The sequence below is a fragment of the Stenella coeruleoalba genome (assembly GCF_951394435.1).
Source record: "Stenella coeruleoalba genome assembly, chromosome: 6".
Classification (NCBI taxonomy): Eukaryota; Metazoa; Chordata; class Mammalia; order Artiodactyla; family Delphinidae; genus Stenella; species Stenella coeruleoalba.
The window spans coordinates 64164474-64181424 of NC_137151.1; the positions used below are offsets into that span (position 1 = coordinate 64164474).

At 40.5% G+C, this 16951-nt stretch overlaps 1 protein-coding gene across 1 annotated transcript in view; it reads left to right on the forward strand.

Annotated features, from left to right (window-relative positions):
- Positions 1 to 16951, forward strand: part of LOC307187808 (uncharacterized protein) — a gene marked incomplete at its 5' end in the record, with an annotated part of 610289 nt that overhangs the window by 561290 nt on the left and 32048 nt on the right. Inside the window, one exon of the mRNA XM_079924344.1 lies at positions 11393 to 11512. The remainder of the gene's footprint in view (positions 1 to 11392; positions 11513 to 16951) is intronic.

Here is a 16951-nt window from a genome sequence, read left to right on the forward strand (position 1 = left end):
TCTTCCAGGTAACAATGCGGAGGAAACGAGCTGGTGCCTGCGGCTTTGGCGGGGGCTCGTGCAGGGGGAGCGTCTTGCAGCAGCTCGCCCATCTTTGACCTTGTGCAGATGGTTTCCGCTCTGCACACTTGGCTTCCTGAGCAAAGACCTCAGAAATGAAATGACATTCAGTCATTTATCTAAAACTCCCCCAAGGAATACATCTTTTTAAAAATAAAGTACATTCTGCGTGACCCATTTCCACTCTCACTCCGTCACATGTATCACAGTTCCATGGAGGAGTAGGTAGTTACAGGTGTGCATTTAGCCCAGTGAAAGAGGTGTATTTTACTCTAATTGAGGCATATTTCTCAGGTCCTTTTGTATTTATTACAATTTTTTTCCAGGGGAAAATGTATTACAAAGAGTATACACACAGTGGCCCTGATTTGTGACTTTTCTCAAAATGTCTTATTTTCCCTCAGAGAGAAAAGTGGACTGATTGGTTTTTAGAAGCTGGACCAAGAAGGGTTGTTTTTTTAAAATTTATTTATATATTTATTTATTTATTTTTGGCTGCGTTGGGTCTTTGTTGCTGCGTGCGGGCTTTCTCTAGTTGTGGCGAGAGGGGGCTATTCTTGGTTGTGGTGCACAGGCTTTTTATTGCGGTGGCTTCTCTTGTTGCGGAGCACGGGCTCTAGGAGCTCGGGCTTCAGTAGTTGTGGCACGCGGGCTCAGTAGTTGTGGCTCGCGGGCTCTAGAGCACAGTCTCAGTAGTTGTGGCGCACTGGCTTAGTTGCTCTGCGGCATGTGGGATCCTCCCTGGACCTGGGCTCAAACCCGTGTCCCCTGCATTGACAGGCGGATTCTTAACCACTGCGCCACCAGGGAAGTCTGACCAATAAGATTTTAATAGAACAGATGGACTGCTTAAGGTACCACATCTTTGGGGCTACTATTGTTCCAAGTTTAATGAATATAGGCAGAACCGGGTAATTCTTAATGTAACTTTCCACTCTAAAATTGATCATTCCAGCCATCTGTGCACTACAGAGCACATCTTTGTTTACTGCCTAAAGTTTAAGTAACATCCAGCTAAGCTTGCTAAGCCTAGTAGGTCCCACTTCTCGCCCTGTACAAAGAAAACAGCACGGAAACCCAAAGGCAGTTTATCAGATAATTTTTAATAGAATTCCAGAAAACTCTGCACATATTGCCCAAGGTCATCGATACTTATCTGGGGAGAAAAATAGTTTCTTTTCCTCATGTCTATCTGGTTAAAATGTACGGCTTCCTCCTGGGAAGAAATCAGGCACAAATAAGAACACATGAAGAAAACATGAAAATGTAGCTCACTCATCGTATTCTCAGTGCCAGAGAGGGGTCTACCTAAACATCAGAGAAGTTCAAGCAACAAAGAAGGGCCACCAAGCAGCCCAGGTGATACTGTTGTCAAAGGAGTGAGGCGTAAGTGGCTTCCATGACCCTTAGTGAGCAGGGGAGTCTAGATCTCAAAACTTGAAAAATAATAGCATTTATCAAAGTACTAGAGTAAAGGTATAAAGTTGTATTCATGTAGCGTAATTGTAGTAAAAAATTGTAAGCTGTTACCGAACCAATCTTGGGCCCATTCACCGGCACACAGTAAAGCCAATCTACTGACACCAGATTGTGGTGAAGGAAAGTGCAGCGTTTACCGTAGGATGCCGTACAAGGAGTCTGGGACAGCTATTGCTCAAAAACCCCGAGCTCTCCTATTAGTTTTGGCAAAGCATTTTTTTCTTATTGAAGTATAGTTGATTTACAAGGTTGTGTTAGTTTCAGGTGTACAGCAAAATGATTCAGTTACGTATATACATATATATTCTTTTTCAGATTCTTTTCCCTTATAGGTTATTACAAAATACTGAGTATAGTTCCCTGGGCTATACAGTAGGTCCTTGTTGGTTACCTGTTTTATGTGTAGTAGTGTATATATGTTAATTCAAAACTCCTAATTTATCCCTCCCCCGCTTTTCCCCTTTGGTAGCCATAGATTTGTTTTCTATGTCTGTGGGTCTATTTCTGTTTCATATATAAGTTCATTTGTATCATTTTTTTAGATTCCACATATAAGCAATATCATATGATGTTTGTCTCTCTCTGTCTGGCTTACTTCACTTAGTCAAAACTACAATGAGGTATCACCTCACACTGGTCAGAATGGCCATCATCAAAAAGTCTACAAATAATAAATGCTGGAGAGGGTGTGGAGAAAAAGGAACCCTCCTACACTGTTTGTAGGAATGTAAATTGGCACAGCTACTATGGAGAACAGTATGGAGGTTCATTAAAAAACTAAAGATAGAGCTACCGTATGATCCTGCAAACCCAATCCTGGGCATATATCCGGAGAAAACCATAATTCAAAAAGATACATACACCCCTATGTTCATAGCAGCACTACTTACAATAGCCAAGACATGGAACCAACCTAAATGTCCATCGACAGATGAATGGATAAAGAAGATGTGGTATGTATGGAATATTACTCAGCCATAAAAAATGCAATAATGCCATTTGCAGCAGTATGGATGGACCTAGAGATTATCATACTGAGTGAAGTAAGCCAGACAGAGGAAGACAAATATACGGTATCGCTTATATGTGGAATTTAAAAAAACAAAAGGCAAAGTGTTATAAAGGCCGGGTGAGGGAGGGGTGTCCCAGGGTATGTGATTAGCTCACACACAATTCTAATTGGTTGATGGTGAGGTAACAGGACAGTGTCACAGGGGTTAACACTATCAAGGCACCAGTAGCCACCAGGTCTGGGGGCTACATGCTCATAGTCATCAAGTAATTTCTTCCACTTGGTGGGAGTTTTAGCATCTGTAAAACAATTCAGGAAATGTGCACCAAGTACTGTTATCCAAGCACTTCAGAGAGGAGCTAAAGCAGAGGGTATGCAGGAGGAGTCTTTCCCAGGAAGACCCCATAGAGTCCTGCTCAATTAAAAAGCCATGGGACTTCCCTGGCAGTCCAGTGGTTAAGACGCCACACTCCCAGTGCAGGGGGCATGGGTTTGATCCCCAGTCGGGGAACTAAGATCTCACATGCTGCATAGTGTGGCCAAAAAAATTTTTTTTTAATTTTTTAAAAATTACAAAAAAAAATTATTTCTTGAGTGTCTGACATTCAGATTTAGTCCTTCTGTGAGATCATTGGTCTACAGGCTTCCCCTATCTTTGTTTTCCAAATGAAAGGACTTGTGGGGTGTTTTTTTGTTTTGTTTTGGTTTTGGGTTTTTTTTGCGGTACATGGGCCTGTCACTGTTGTGGCCTCTCCCTTTGCGGAGCACAGGCTCCAGACGCGCAGGCTCAGCAGCCATGGCTCACGGGCCCAGCCGCTCCACGGCATGTGGGATCTTCCCGGACCGGGGCACGAACCCATGTCCCCTGCATCGGCAGGCGGACTCTCAACCACTGCACCACCAGGGAAGCCCCTTGTGGGTTTTTTTTTTAACATGAGTACTAACTGATTCCCTGTTTACTCAAGACATTTCTAAACTGATTTCTTTCACAACTTAGCCAAGATGTGGAAAACACTTCCACAGTGTCAGGTTTAACTCCCCATTCTTTTGGAAGGTCTGTTGAGGAAAATGTGCCCAATTTGGAAGTAACAGATGTGCATTTTCTTTTCACATCTAAGTATCCATCAGTTAAAACCTAGTGTGAAAACCTAGGGTGAAGCTTTGTACTTCAGAGGAAAAGATGCACTGTTCCCCTACTGGGCCTGTTGCTGGCCAGGCCACTTCAACAAGCCGTATTGATCTTGGAATATAGAAATCCCCATTCAGCATGATCCATTTAGGGCAAAGGGGGCTTCTCTGTGGGTGCCCACCTCACAACCTCCCACCCTCTACAGACGCTGCAGCAGCATCTCTGTCATGCCCCTTTCTGGTCTATATGGCTGTGAGCATCTGCACCAAATGTGCCTGGGTATGAAGGAGAACCACTTAAGTGAGGAGGAGAATCATTCTCCAGGTACATGTCAGGTCAAGATGCTACCCTTTGAATTAAGGGATGCTATTGCTCCTTCAGCCGTCTATAGGGCGTACATTTTAAGCTGTTGGTTTTGTTTTGCTGTTTTTTAACGGTGGTGATATATTTGTGCAGATGCTGGCCTGTTCTCTCACCCATTGTCTCTAGTGGCAGATGCCATACCCATTTCTAAAAGTACTGATCTAGAATAAAATGCCTGTAGAAAAAGAAAAGAAAAAAAAAAATCAAAGCAATTGCCCACACATGGGTCACATTCAAGTCTCATTGTTGCTTACTGGCTCTAGACAATCTATGTCAAAATCAGAAGACATGTTCAAATTCCACGAGCTTATGTGGAATGATTTACCATAACAGTGTTTGCAAGATATGCTGTGCATGACCTGAAATGTCCAGCTAAGGCAACAGTTGACTCAGTCAATATGCAAACTTCGCAGAATTCCTTTGCACATATGCCCTGGAATGGTCTTAATTTTCAGAATCAGCTTCTGCCATCCAAACGTCCATTTAGCTGTAGCTAAAATGTTTGACAGCCAAACACAAACAAGGATCTATTCCATTGTTCTGTGTTTGCTTGTTGTAAAGATAAATTCATTTTCTACCAAACTCATTAGCAAAACAACTCACTTACACAGGCTAAAATTTCATAAATAGACATAAATTAGAACGTTTGTATTCTTGAAAAGTGTCATGAAATTATACCAAACTTTTAAAAGGGTCATAACATATCAGATATTTGAAAAGCCACTTGAATTTTCTTCATTGTTCTTTCAATCCCCAGGACCTAGTATGTGAATTGTACATAAGAGGAAAATGAAAATATTGTTGAACTGTTGAAAGACTAGCTCAGATGTATTGTAGCTTAAAATCGGGAAAACTAGGCCAGATTATTTTTAAGGTCCATACTACATCCCTTTAGCCTCACAATATCACCTGTTTGTTTACGGAAACATTAGCTGCATTCATATATTTTAGTCAGAACAAGTGAAGCTGTTGCTCTTAATTTTTAATACCCTGAACACCTCATTTAAGAGAAAAATGCATTTGGTCACACACAAGACACAGACACACACACACAGTTCCAGTTCAGGGTCTCTCCTCTGTGCTTCAATATCTCCATTACTTGCTGGAGAGGGTGTGGAGAAAAGGGAACCCTCTTGCACTGTTGGTGGGAATGTAAATTGATACAGCCACTGTGGAGAAGAGTATGGAGGTTCCCCAAAAAACTAAAAATAGAATTACCATACAACCCAGCAATCCCACTACTGGGCGTATACCCTGAGAAAACCATAATTCAGAAAGAGACAGGTACCACAATGCTCATTGCAGCTCTATTTACAATAGCCAGGACATGGAAGCAACCTAAGTGTCCATTGACAGATGAATGGATGAAGAAGATGTGGCACATATATAGAATGGAATATTACTCAGCCCTAAAAAGAAACAAAATTGACTTATTTGTAGCGAGGTGGATGGAGCTAGAGACTGTCATACAGAGTGAAGTAAGTCAGAAAGAGAAAATCAAATACCGTATGCTAACACATATATATGGAATCTAAAGAAAAAAAAATGGTCTGAAGAACCTCGTGGCAAGACAGGAAAAAAGACACAGACGTATGGACTTGAGGACACGGGGAGGGGGAAGGGTAAGCTGGGATGAAGTGAGAGAGTGGCATGGACATATATACACTACCAAATGTAAAATAGATAGCTAGTGGGAAGCCGCCCCATAGCACAGGGAGATCAGCTCGGTCCTTTGTGTCCACCTAGAGGGGTGGGATAGGGAGGGTGGGAGGGAGACGCAAGAGGGAGGAGATATCGGGATGTATGTATATGTATAGCTGATTCACTCTGTTATACAGCAGAAACTAACACACCATTGTAAAACAATTATACTCCAATAAAGATGTTAAAAATATATATCTACATTACTATATTGGCTGAATTTTGTCTGTCTCAAGAATTATATGAGTTCCTTTATATTTTCAGCTTCTCCTAGAATACTACAATATAGAAGACATTCAACATAGTTTTGTTGGGTGAAATAATAGATATTATAGGAGAGGAATTAAGTAGCTGATTAGAGAATCAAAATGTGGCCCAAGCTATCTTTCATCAGTTCACCTAAGAGTGAGGTTTGAGAGAGACTAGGCTCCTACCTTGTGCCACGCCCTGTGCTATGTTGTGATATGTAAGACAGAGTTTGCGCCCAATGATTTTAGGCCATGAAAGGCCATTTGTTGGAAACCTCACTTCCCATCTGCTTTGATGCCTGTTACAGAAATGCGGTAGATGATAGAATAGAGATAGTCAATACTGAATTACTTTTTAATCATTGAATTGCAGAATCATCCACACTTTTCTTACTGAGTTTCCTAATTCTAGCCTCATATGCTAACATCATGACAAGTTCCACTCCTTTTGATGGCTGCTGGGTTTTTTTCCAGAATTGGATGCCTAAGTGGTGTTTTTGCAGTTGCTAGATTGCCAAAAGTTAACGTGGATGTAGGATGTAAGGGGCAAAGCTGAGAAAAGTTTCTGTATAATCTGTCTCTGTCAAATTTTGAATCTCCCCTTATGGTCTTTTTCTGTGGAGTAAAGGACTCAAAAGAAGAAATAACTTTTTTTTTTTTTTTTTTTATTGTGGTACGGGGGCATCTCACTGTTGTGGCCTCTCCCGTTGTGGAGCACAGGCTCCGGACGCGCAGGCTCAGCGGCCATGGCTCACGGGCCCAGCCGCTCCGCGGCATGTGGGATCTTCCCGGACCGGGGCACGAACCCGCATCCCCTGCTTCGGCAGGTGGACTCTCAACCACTGTGCCACCAGGGAAGCCCAGAAGAAATAACTTTGATAGATGTGTAGCTTTGTTCAGAATGTTTCCTCTGAATTTTTCTGCCACCCCAGCTAATGGTGAATTCTCTCATACTAACTCTCTGAGTTTCCGAAAAATATTGGTATTTACGAACAGAAATTGGCTTAGTTCATCTTCTTTGGAATTTAGTTTTTAGAAAACTGGAATGCTTTTTAACCCAAAGTCTTTGTGTGGCTTGGTTAATGTTTTTAAAATCTTCTCCCACCTTATGGTGTACATGCTAAATTGGCTCTAGAAATATTTTATGATTTCATTAAACAAAGACATGCTGTAGTGATTATTACTCTACTGTTAGGACAGACCATATTTACAAGTAAAGAAAATGGCAGTACTTTTAAATAAAATCATTTCAGTTGATTATAATACTCTAAGTATTATACCCAGGATGTTCTTTGATCACTGTCAGAGCTTACTCCTTTGATAACTTTGTCATTTGGACATTGGCAGTTGTACCACTGCGTTCTGTCTCATGGGGATGGTTCCGTTTCCATGGGAGCTGGTTGCCTCTTTCAAAAAGGCAACAATAAAGATGACTGACAACACAGCAGGGCTAGAAATCCTAGGATTAGAATAATATTCTGTGTAAAACAGAAGAAACCTAGCCTTGAGAAGTTACAGCCATCCAAGACCTAGGAGTATAGTATATCATTCCCTCTGAGTAGCACTGTGTGCAGTTAAGAACTTATCACATGGATTTGGGCACAGAGATGTGCAAATCAGTCTTTCTTAAGTGGCGGTTTGCTATCCAACAAGCTGTCCAGAGGTTGAGGACTTGGGAGTGGGTAGTGACAGAAGCTCTGATTTCTAGCGCTAGCCAGTTACTGTGTTGTAAATAGATCACACACATGCCTCCAATTTCAAAGTATCAACATCATGCCACTGACCACGCAGTTGGGAAGAGATGTGCAAAGCCAGCTCTGCCCAAGCCCAGGAGGGCAGCTCCAGCACACAGTGGCCCCGTGCAGGCCCACCCAACTCCAGAGCCCCCTGTGAGCTGGGCTCAGGCCTCTGCTGTGACTGCATCACAGTTCAATCTCTCCCTCCCCTTCCCTCTTCTCCTCTCATCCCAAAACAGGTGTTGCTCCTGAGAACATGCTCCGATCAGCTTTCTGCCTGTGTGTCTCAGGGTCTCAAAGTCTGTTTCCCAGGGACTCCACCTATGACAAGAGAAATGGAAAATTAAGCTCATTTTCATTGAAACTTAGAGAATGAAAACCCTCTGTTCTCCCTTCTAAATTCATCAACAAAGCTATTACCTCTACCTGGTTTCCTAATGAATCACAGAACTTATATTGATAAGCTAATAAATGGTGCTTTCTGTTTTGCTCTGTAGGTCTTTATTCAAGTCCTTGACTGCAGACAGACCATACACACACCAGGACCAAATGTAGCCAGCTGCTGACATCAGAGATTCACACTGCAAATTCCTTTGTTGCCATTAAGAGGGCTGTAGCAAAACTGGAGAAACTACATCTCATGTCCAAATATTTTACTATCTTATTTGTCCTATTCTGTTACTAAAGTACTTCATAGCTAACTCTTGTGTGGAGGCAAAACGAAATGAATGGACTCCTCGGAATAAATGGCACTAGCAAAATTTCTTTTTGCCGCATGAATCAAAAAAGAAGAAAAGATATTTATGAGGTGTAATAGGAAAATGTACTAGAGCCACTATAATTTTTAGGCCTGGTAAAATTATAACTTAGATTAAAATGTGGGTGACAAATTTTGAATCTAGGCTCTTTTCCCAGAAAAACACAACAATTTATATAGTCAATTTTCAGTTATCTGCCCAAGGAGAAATAGCAATAATGGCAGTTACCCAAAAGAGTAGATAATGAACAAATTCATTTCTATTTGACTTTGAAATATTGCTTCATATTCTAAAACCAGCATTTGGATGTGGATGCATTTTATATTCTGGAAAGCTGTGATGACTCTAGCTTAAATACTGAAACTGTGCTTTAGAAATCAGACTAAAGAAAGTGGCTTATGTTTTCCATCTGGTCTGGTACAGTACGTTCCTATTTTCTATATTATTGCTGAGAATAGCTATCATTAACTCTTAGGATAATGTTAAGTTTATCTGAAAGCAGAGAAGAATTGCATCTATGTTTCCTAGTTTATATTTTCCCAGAACTGATTTTGATTGAAAAGACACCTTCCTTCCCTGCCCTGGTTTGGCTAAAATTACTTTTAAAATATTTTGTGTTAAAAAAGTGAAACAGAATGAGTGGTAAAGGTAAGGAGTTATACCTAAATAAGATTTAAGGTTTAAACTGAAATATCTGCCCCTGAAAAACTGAGTTAGCTGTATAGACATTTTCCATTTGTATTTTGGCCCTACTTTGATTATTTTTCATTCGGTAAATACTAATATGTAAATAACAGTACCTGGTATAGGATCCGGCTCACGTTAGCAGCCCGTTCGTAACTGCTCATTTCCTCTATTCCTTGCTTCCTTCCTTTTCTTCACTCAATAATATTTTATATAAGATGCTTCATATTAATGCTTCATACACTTTAATAAATGTTTATGTCTTATTCTACTCTTTCTTTGTATAGACAATTCTATAAAAGCAAGGACTTTAAAAAAATATATGCTAGAATGAAACCTTCCAGGTCGTATTTTCCCTGCGTTGACATTCAATACATGTTTCCCAAAAGCTACCTCCATGGAAATTGATTTATCAACATTAAGCAAATAATCTGTTAAGAACCATAGTATTTTAAAAGGTGAGAATGAGGGTGGATGCAGTCTAAAAATGGACCACGTGCTCTCTTGTCTTATTCATGGTCATGCGGCACCCTCCTATTCTAGAACAATATATTTTTACATAAGGCAGAAGTATACCTAGCATTGCAGTGTTTTGATTGTTTGCTTTGAGGCTCCTTTGCTTTCGTATTTGACTTAATAAGTATTTGGTGTTTGAGCAGAGTCGATTATCTCTCCCTTTAAAGATCTGAATAGTATCTTCAATGGAACACTGAGAAAGCGCTAGTGAAGTGGGTTAAGAAAATAGCTAAGCTAATTAGGCCTGTGTTCAAACACTTGGCTCCGCTCATACCAGAGTGACATTAGACAAGAAGCTGGCTCTCCCAAGGTCATGGTTTTCTTATTATTAAAATGAAGGTAATAACATAAAACAAAGTGGGTTTTGACTATGATTATAGATAATAAATGCAAGAAAATTAGCATACAGTAGGCATTCAATAAATGTTGGCATTTGTTACAAATTGTAGCGAACACTTACTGAGTGCCTACCTTTTAAGTACCATTCTAAGCACTTTCTATGCACTGATTCATTTAAACCTCAGTACAATTCTGTGATTCAGGTACTGTTGTTGTCACCGTTTTGCACATGGAACTTAGCTTACGTCACAGCAAGCAGCTGAGTCAGTATTTAAACCCATCCCATGCACTTAACCATCACACAATACCACCTGTCATATAAACAGAGCAGACTTTTAGCAGACACTAGAACCAGCAGGTGGATCCAGTGCGACCCACTCATGCCTCTGCCCATACCCCTCACTCCCACTTTTCACATCTGGCCATGCTGAGGGGCCATCATATTTTAGTCACTTGGCTTTACCCAGAAATCCCTCCATAATATGAATAGTGAGAAGAGAGAATTATACCCCTCATTCTGAAGGGTTATATAAATACAGCTTGGGACCCAAGGGTCAGATCAGCTGGAAACAGCTTCTGATTGGCTTCTAGTCTGTTATGCAGACAGGTCTGATCAGATGCAGCCGGTCTTAGAGTGGTCACGAGTCGTACATGAAAGGGATGAGGCTCATGTCTAGAAAGCCCAGCTCTGCCACTAATTAGCTGAGTGTCTTTGCACCGCGGCTTCAGGCCTCTGGATCCTTCTTCATCCTTGGAAAGTAAAGATGTTGCCCTACATCTTAGATCTCATGGCTACTCAGGAGCTAAACCTAACCCTCAGGTGGGCTTTGGCTTTAGCTGTTTGACCTGCACAAAGTTTTGTTTTGTTTAATTGAATTCTATAATATAAATTCAAAAGGTTTCACCTAAAAATCTGTGTTTCTGTCTTCCCTTGAGAACCTGAAGTCATGGCATTTTTGAGCCTGTTTTTCCTTATGGCATCATTGGAAGCTCACGTCTGTGGGGCAGACGTGAGCTGTGGCTGCCTGCTTCAGATGGGACATGTGCTCACCAGTTGAGCATGGCTCTACCACTCCCTGCTGTCTCACACCCAGTCTGCTTCCTCTCTTACCCTACTTGCCTGGTCTTGTAGGAGTATAGGTTTGCAATCCTAGGACCAGCTCTGATGTTTATTTGTTCATTCATTTATTACTTTTTTATTTGATCAATGTCTGTTCAATGCTTACTTACTTGCCATTCTGTATATTGTGCTTATAGCCTAGATACAAAGTTTTCTTTCTAAATGACAGCATTTGTGCCTACATTTCTCAGAGTCTGATTAATTTCCATTGTTTCTAAAGTGTTCTTTCTTCTTCTTATCCACCTAGGAGCCTGCAGTTTGCTAAGCAGCAGCTTCTCCTGGCATGAGACACTGCAGATCTCCTCACCAGACAGGCTGAGACTATGCTCTGTGCCCTGCACCTGGAGTAAGAAGAAGAACAAGCAAGGTTGGTCCAACAGGTGGGAGAAGGACGCACTGCTCAGTTAGGTAGGCCACCACACCATCACTGTGGAAAAATAATAGCAATTCTGTAAAATCAGACATCAACATCTAAGAACTCATGAGTAGAGAAAAAAATTTATTTTTCTTTTATTAATATTTAGCTACTATGATTCATAAAATAACCTTACCATAAATGCATTGTTCCTGAATGATACAGGAGGAAAAAACTGATAGCTAAAAGAGGTGTCTTTTTTAAAAAATTCATATTCACAAGTGTCCATGAAACCTTTGACTGATTTTAATGATAGCCTCTTTTAAAATGAAATAGTAAGGAACTAAAGTATGCCTTAGGTGGCCTGAGACAATACCTATTTAAAAACCCATTTCTCCAAGGTCATAGCTAATGGATTCTTGAATTTTCTTTGCTGAAATAACCTTGTCCCACAGGCAATTGTACTTCAATTATTTCTCATTTTGCTTGAAAATAGTAGTATGTCATATAGGAAATGATGGTATAGTTATAAAAAGTGTCTAAAATAACACTCATTAAAACGTTTTTATTTAAAATGATAAAAGGCAAAGACAAACACTCAGAATATTCCTCTATACACCAACTTTTTGCTCTAAATGATACACTAAGTTTATAAAAATGATCGCAGCCTTCCTGGAGTGTGGCTCGGGAAGTGAAGCACCACACTGACAAGAGGTAACTTGAACCATACTTTTATCTTTCCCACCGTCACCTCTGTGATTCGGGCCAATAACTTAATCCCTCTAAACTACAGTTTCCTGGCCCATGAAGTGGACAGTTAAGTGCCTTCTAAATACCAGGTTCATTGGGTAGTAGAGTCATTTTCAATAAATAAATAAATACCAGGTTCAGTTTGACAATAAAGCACAACTGTGAGTGGAGGGCAAGGAGGTAGCTCTGAGCTAATTCCCTGCAAGGTAATTTGTCAAAAGTAAATTCAACAAAATGCCCATTCACCAGAGTCCTCTCTTCTTTTCAATATTTACAAAGTTTACAGCACTGTGCATTGGTTATGTTGGTTTTCGCCACCTTTGGAGATTCCTGTGAGGCTTTAGTTGAGAGTTTCCCAATTGCTAACAGCATTGGAAGGAATACCCAGTTCATCTTTGCCTTGCCCCCCCTCCCCATGGTGTGGAGAGAGGATCCCCTGATAAGGAGCGAGGGAGAGGCGTCAGCACCCAGCCAAAAAGGGCCTTGGCAGAGACATGACATTATCACCATAAGGATTCTCCAAATTCAAGACAAAGAGATTCAGTATTTAAATATATTAGGTTGATTAACCATTTTTGAGAGCTGTTTCATGGAATTAGCCTGCTGACATGGTCCTTCCTCTTAGAGATCTTACAGTTCAATGGAGGAAAACAACTAAAACCAAAACAGAAAATAAGTAAATAATATAATTAAGAATTGGGATAAGCACTATGGAAAACAAAAGGGATGCTAAGGCAGTGGAGAGCTAGAACTTGCTTCCTAAAGGGTGATTATGGGAGGTGTGAGAGTCAAGGGTTCCATTCCCTTCCCTTTCCTGGTATGTGATAGGATTGCATTGCCTTGGTCTCCGTGGGGTTCCATGGGGTATAGGATCTGACCTGGCTCATCAGTTGTGTCTAGAAATGATATGTGTCACATCCATACTGGAGCATCGAAGTGTTGTTGCTCTTCCTTGTGGCAATCTGACAAGTGTTGTGGTCCGAGATGTGGTTGCTCCCTTAACCTGGAACTTGTGTGAGTTCAAAGAACAGAGTGCCTTCAACCAACCTACAATATGGCTGGATTATAGTAAATCAGGAAAAAGTAGTGAATAATCTTCAGAGTTCCTTCTACTCTCTCAACTCTTGCCTGTTCTGGCTCTGAGGCTATTCTCATATTTATATTCCTGGCAATGCTTTAAGACAGATTAAGTAGCTTGACTCTAAATGCCTTTGATTTGTTTAGACAAATCAAACTCTCATGTTTTATCTCTCGCCTCTGGATTATGACCATTTTTATCAAGAACTTGGCATGTGGGTTACTGATATGATAATGCAATCCTAATGCTGTCTCAGAAGGTGAGGGCCTCTATCCTTTCAGTCAGCACTGAGGTGCACTTGTTTATATAGGCCATTCATAGAGGAGCTGAGACTTGGGATGAGAAGCTCACAGCATTTTGCATTTGAATAATATGTAATATTGTGCAATTTTTAAGCTCTCAGCTTTTCATATCAATTTCTAATATTCCAGCAACAGAATCTAGGGAAAAACCCACATTTTCACAGGACTCGTCACAGCCCATTTAATGTATATGTAAGAGAGATTGTCTTTTGCACTGAAGATCTTTTTTGAAACCAAAATGAGAACCCCTTAGCGAAAAACAAATTGCATGAGATGCAGTTTATCTTCTTTGGAAGCAAAAAAGAGCTGAGTCAACCCTCCTGGGATTTGACAACTTAGATATTTCTTTATCCCTGACACTGCTCAGATAGATATATCTATCTATCTATCTATCTATATCTATCTATATCTATCTATATCTATAGATAGATATATCTATCTATAACTGCCTTTACTGAAGTTTGGTGGACTTAGAGGAAGTACATCCATCTGATATTACAGTCATTCTTGTACAGTGTTTAAAGTCTTAAGGATTTTTATTGAGGTGAATGAAATCCTGCCTAAGAAAAAGTTGAAGAAGGGAAGGGAAGTGGATCTAGAATAAAAACGGGGTCCTTAATATAGTTCAGGCTCAGTGCTAAGTGCTTTCATTTGTATTATTACCCCCATACCATGGAGGCAGTAGCCCAGAAAGGTTATGATCACCCAGCCAATGACTGGCAGACCAAAGAAGGAACAGAGGTCTTCTCCCTCTCAAGACCCTTCTCTTTCCTCTCGACCGCTAGAGAGGAAAAAGTCTAGAGTGTAAAAGTCTACCTTTACCATCACCATAATTAAATGTAAAATGGCCCTGTCCTGCAGTTCTGTAATCTCCAGAGTTGTCCTCTAAAAGGTAAACACTAGATGACTCCTGATTTATTACATTTATTACATATCTAGGTTCAGAAGAGCTTTTAAACAGAGCTGGTTGTAATAAGCTGTGCTCCACTAATTGCACATCTTCCCTTTGTTCAGTCTCATCCTGTATAATTAGCACCGTCTTAAAAATAGAAGTTTTCTGTGACATTAAAATTCTTACACAGCACACCCTCTAATTATTTCATGTCTTCACATTACGGACTAAGATACTCATGATGGAGGGGGTAATTCTGTTTGTTATTTAATTAGTTATGGAGGAGTTCAGGAAAACCAAGAAAAAAAAGATTATTGAAATAATTTCTACTTGGCTCTCAGATTTTTTCTCACAGCCTTACTCCCTCCTGGCTTCAGACCTCATCATTTTTGGTACCAGTGTTAGTTATGCCTAGGATCTCTTTCTATTAAAAACTTAACTATCCTTCAAGATCTACTCAAAATCCCCTCCTCTGCAGGCCTTTCCAGATGTCCACCATTAAAATTAAGCTCCATCTTCCATACCACAGGGCACTAATCTTATAGCATCTAGCTGCTTTGTATTATAGGGATGGGAAGTAGGGCAGACATGGCTGGTGACTTACTCAGATTTCTTCCTGGGCATATAACTAGACAGCATGTCCTTGCCTACCTTATGAGTTGGGTGTGATCAGAGGATGAATTTCTAGTAATGGAATACAAGTGGAAGTGACATGTTTCCTTTTGGGGCCAGGATTTTTAGGAGGTAGGTTGCTCCATGCTTGCTGTCCCCTGTTGACATCTGCATGAGAGAAGCCTGATGCCCTCAGAGATGGAGGGAGCTGGGGCTCCTGGGTCACCAGGTGGAAAGCTTTCTGACCAAACAGGAACAGCCTCATTAGGCTGAACAAGAAATAACCACCTATAATGTTAAGCTTGGAAATTTAGGGTTTATTTGTTACATCAGCTAGTGTGGACATACCTACCACCGTGTGTACATGTTTGTAAGCGTGTGTCTGTGTGTGTGTGACTCCCTCTATTTCAGAAGCCTCAAAAGGACTGGAACAACAACAACGAAAAAAATCACCCTTCGCTGTGAGCAAAGTTAAACTAAATAGATGCCTTATTTGGAAATGGAGCAGATGGTCATCAAAATGAAGAGTGGAGGGGTCTCTAAAACATCTCTAGTATCGGGAATGCCATTTTCTCATTTACAAGAAGCTGTCTAGAATTTTGAAAATAATCTCATAGGTGACCAATTTAGGGTAGAGAATGAAAGGGATACCCAGGTAGTTCCTATATTAAAATGTGTCCTAGTTCATTACTCATTCAAACATTCATCATTCTTTCCATCAACAAGTAGGTTATTCAACACATTCTATATGCCAGGCAGTCCTCTAACAGTTCTGATCAATCACAGGCTTGCCCCCAGCTCACTCCAAATACACAGTCCACATAGCCAGCAAGTCATCACACTACTGAAGTTGGACTCAGCTTCCCACCCAGGTTTTCAGGTTCCTCGTCTATAAGAGAGAATAATAATATTATCTACTTCTCAGATTGTGTTGTAGTTTTAATTAGACAATTATTTAAATATAATGACTGTAAAATTTTTAGCACTGTGCTTCACACTTGAACTTGATAAGCATTCAATAAATCCTAGCTGCTATTATTGCTATGAATTTAGATTAATACTATAAGATTGTGTAACCAAAAATTCTGACCAGACAGAGAGGGTGTGTGGAATACAATTTCCCTTTAGAAGTGATTCCTGATACGAGAGTTGAGAGGTTGGGAATAATGTTCCACATTTTAAAAAATAAAAACAGTATGTGCAAAGGACCGGTGATGAAGCATTTTTGAGGAACTGAAAAAAGTAAGAGTAACGGAGTACGGAGAGCAAGGAGGAAAGTGCTGCAGGATGAGACCATGCAGAGCCTTGGGAACCACCATGTAGCCACGCTAAGAACTTGGCCTTCTTCCTAGCACAAGAGAAGGTCATTGAATGGTTTCAAACGGGTAGTGGCCAAGAATGATAAGATCATCTTTATTTTTTAGAAAGATCATTGTGGCTGGAATGCAGAGGTAGACCACTTGATAAGTTACCATTGGAGTCAAGATAAGGAATGCCCATAGGTTGGATATGGCAGTGACAGTGGAGATGGAGAGAGGTTATAAGGTATGAAAAATTTCTGAAGCGACATTGACAGGACATGATGATGGATTAAGTACAGAACTGAGGGGGAGAGAACTGTTAAGAATGGCCCCAGGTCTTTCAGATAGATACGGGCACATTTCACAGAGATAGAGAACCCTAAAAGAGGATCAGGGGTGAAAGATCATGAACTTACCTTTGTTCATGCTGCATTCAGGTGCCCCTCAGATATCCAAGAATACACACCAAGTACACAGTTGGATGTATGGGTCTGGAGCTCCTTAGACACGTCTGAG